The sequence below is a fragment of the Pinus tabuliformis genome, chromosome 6 (assembly GCF_031772625.1).
Source record: "Pinus tabuliformis cultivar Carrire ecotype Pingquan chromosome 6, CPIR1, whole genome shotgun sequence".
Taxonomy (NCBI): domain Eukaryota; kingdom Viridiplantae; phylum Streptophyta; class Pinopsida; order Pinales; family Pinaceae; genus Pinus; species Pinus tabuliformis.
In genome coordinates, this window is record NC_142292.1 from 788,642,698 (window position 1) to 788,646,348 (window position 3,651).

Consider the following 3,651-nt stretch of genomic DNA (forward strand, 5'->3'; position numbering starts at 1 on the left):
TTTTCATATTTCCGAAGGAGCTGGCTTACATCGACCCTCCTTTTGCAAGTACAATTGGGTTTGGTAAAATTTATCCACTATATGAGAATAGAACACCATGATCGATGCTCCTCTTGCAAGTAGAATTGGGTTTGGTAAAATTTGTCCACTGTATGAGGATAGCTCACCATGATGCTGTTGTATGTTGTTTGGAAAAATAGAAAGAAAGCAATCCTATTTAAAACAGGGAGTTATTTGAGAGATAGCAATAAAAATTTTGTTTCATATTTTCTGTTTTCATGGTCAAATATAATTGCATTCATTTCTTTATCAATTATGTATAGTGCTCATGAACATTGTAGCAATTATGTATAGTGATCATGAACATTGTAGGAGACAAATGGTCATATAAAACGATTTTTTTGGAATTCACATTTCATTCAATTGACATTAAATTTCTCCATATCAATTTGAACGAAAAACAGCAAACCACAAATGTTATAGAACTTCATTACGGCCAATAAGTTAAGATGCTCACCAAAAAAAACCATTTTAATGTAACATTTTCAATTTCATATCTATTTTTTTATCGAAACTTTAATTGTTAAACTTATCCCTAACTCCATTTATATATAATATTTAAACTAAACCACAAATACTAACTACTCTATAGCGTTGATTATTGTTGAAGAATTATACATTTGTATTTTCTGTTTTCCGTTTTTCATTTCTAGTGCATTTGAGATTTGTAATTATTCTCTATGAATTGTAGATTTGTATTTTCTGTTTTTCATTTTTAGTGCATTTGAGATTTGTATTTATTCTGGAAGAATTGTACGTTTGTATTTTCTGTCTTTCATTTTTAGCGCATTTGAGATTCGTATATATCTAACAGAGGATTTCTTCCTTTGACTGCAGCTAAAATGCCGAACGTTAAGGTTTACTTAGACATGTCCAATTGGTTCCGCTACAATTCCCCCGTCAGTCAGGTAGTTCTCATATCTGTGGTGTGCTTCTGCGCCCCCGGCATGTTCAATGCTCTATCCGGTTTGGGTGGAAACGGGCAGGTGAACGACCACGCCTCGAACGATGCCAACACTGCGCTTTTCGCCACATTAGCAGTGTTCTGCATCTTTGCTGGAGGTATCTACAACATCGTCGGCCCTCGTGGGACCGTCTTCGCGGGCTGCTGCACGTATGTCCTCTACACCGGTTCCTTTCTGTATTACAATCACACCCACAATGAGACTTTTGCTGTCATTGCGGGTTTGATTCTGGGTGTCGGAGCTGGATTGCTCTGGGCCGCACAGGGATCTATTCTGACTTCGTATCCGAGCAACGACATGAAAGGCAGATACATATCTCTCTTCTGGGTGATATTCAATCTGGGAGGAGTCGTTGGCGGTTTTGTTCCGTTTATGCTTAATTATCACAGCACAGCCGCGTCTGTGACGGACGGGACGTATATAGTCTTCATGAGTTTCATGGGCACGGGAGCTTTTGTGAGCTTGGCCTTGGTTCCACCCAACCAAGTGGTCAGGAGCGATGGCAGTAGGGCCACTCTAAACTACTCCAATGTTAGCACCGAGGCCGTGGAGATTTTCAAGTTATGCTTCAACTGGAAGATGATACTGCTCTTCCCTGCTGCATGGACCAGCAAATTCGGTTACACTTACTTGTTCAATAACGTTAATGGCAGGATCTTTACGGTGAGGACCAGAAGCTTAAATAATGTCTGCTTCTGGGGTGCTCAGTTGTTTGGGTCAGTAATAATTGGGTACGTCCTCGATTTCAGGCTCCTGGGCAGGAAAAAAAGAGGGCTTCTGGGCGTGGTCATCGTTGCAGCACTGGGGACTGCAATCTGGGGAGGTGGGCTGGCCGATCAGCTCAGATATACTAGAGATAAGCCCTTAGTGCATCTCGATTTAGAGGACTCCGGCGCCGCTTTTGCAGGACCCTTTGTTTTATATTTCAGCTACGGGTTACTGGACTCCATGTTTCAGACTCTGTGTTATTGGACGATCGGAGCTTTGGCAGACGACTCCCATATTCTGAGCAGATACAATGGACTATTCAAAGCAGTGCAGGCGGCAGGAACAGCGGTGGGTTGGGGTACGGACAGGCAAAGTGTTTCTCTGCTAGAGGAACTCATAATCAACTGGAGCCTTCTTACAATCAGCTTCCCCCTCTTGCTTATCCTCATTGTCTGCGCTATAGATGATGCAGGTAAGACTGCCACTGCCACTGCCACTGAAGCAGATGAAAGGATTCAAGTATCAAGCTGAATGCAAACAGTTTGCTACCTTTGACAACATGTACAGATGTGTTGATCATTAAACAAGCATATAGGAGTTAATGGTTACAGATCTGGCTAAGCCCTGGGCTAATTGTGCTTTGTCGTATATAGATTCTGCTAATATCTATCAGCTGATTTGTGAAAACAATGTTAATACTTTGTACTTATACTTGGTCATGGTTTTCTACTAAATGGACTTTTACTTCAGTAAACTTTTGATGCTCCTTTGCCAAAATTCCGTTTGTTTGGTCATATATCCAACCATCGATTTTTATTGAGAAGATTTTTATGTCTATTGATGAGGAGTTGTTTACGTCTTTTGATTAGGTCATCAACAAAGAATCGAATATTCAACCAACCATCTATTTTTATTGAGAAGTCGTTTATGTATATTGGTTAGGAGTTGTTTGTCTTTTGATTAGTTCATCAACAAAGGTTTGCATACAGTGTCAGGCATCTACATATATCTCCGGTAAAATTGGTTAAGGTGTATATTCTATTTTCTTCTTGACTTTCCAGATCCGGACCCATAGTCACCAGCAGTAGCAGGAGTTTCTGTTGTTTATTACTTTGATTATTATCTTGATTTTGATCCTGCAGAAGTTTATCCAGTCGATTAAGCAGTCGAAAAAGCAGCAGTAGAGCCAGTTGGTGGACCAGAAGCCGCGGATTCTCTTAAAACAGAGCGGACGTACCTTCCATCTCTAGATCCATGACCAGTTCCATATCCAGCTATAAAGGCAGAGGCACTACCATCATAGGCAGGGGCAACGGAATATTGAGTAGTAGACCCGGCATCAAAGACAAAGGTAGGAGTAGGAGATACACGAGCAGTTCAAGATGCAGGAGCAGTTGTTCCAGTAGATTCTGCAGCTGATGAACGAGATCGATATCCGGTAAGTATTTCATTTATTATTTGTTTTTTTCTTTCCCAGTGAATAATGTCTTAGCTTCAATTATGAGCTACTCCATCTCTTAATTTTATTCTCCAGTGGGCAGTGTCTTAACTTCAATGATGAGTTACTCCATCTCTAGGAGCCCTCTTTACTAATTGGTTCCAACTCTCAGATGTCCATGTTGGAGGCATCCATTAGACGGAAGGTAACTGCATCTTTTTCTTACTTCAATTACATTAGTGTTGGTAAAAGCCTTAAAAGGTTTTATCTTTCTTCTACCCTACGTTTAATTTCGGGTAGGATTTGGGTGTTGGTCCTGCAACAAAATGTGCTGCTTGTTGTGGAGTTATTTCTTGATTGTTGTTTTTGTATTGGTTGCTCTGGTTGAATCAACTTTATGGTGATTTATTTTCGGTTGCTAATGAGATAAATATTGTTTTGTATTGGTTGATCTTATTGAATCAATTTTATGGTGATTTA

The 3,651-nt window shown here is 40.1% G+C and overlaps 1 pseudogene; it reads left to right on the forward strand.

Moving 5' to 3' along the window:
• The first annotated feature begins 902 nt into the window (after positions 1-902).
• LOC149261119 (UNC93-like protein 1 pseudogene) lies at positions 903-2,264 on the forward strand (annotated as a pseudogene).
• Positions 2,265-3,651: the final 1,387 nt, after the last annotated feature.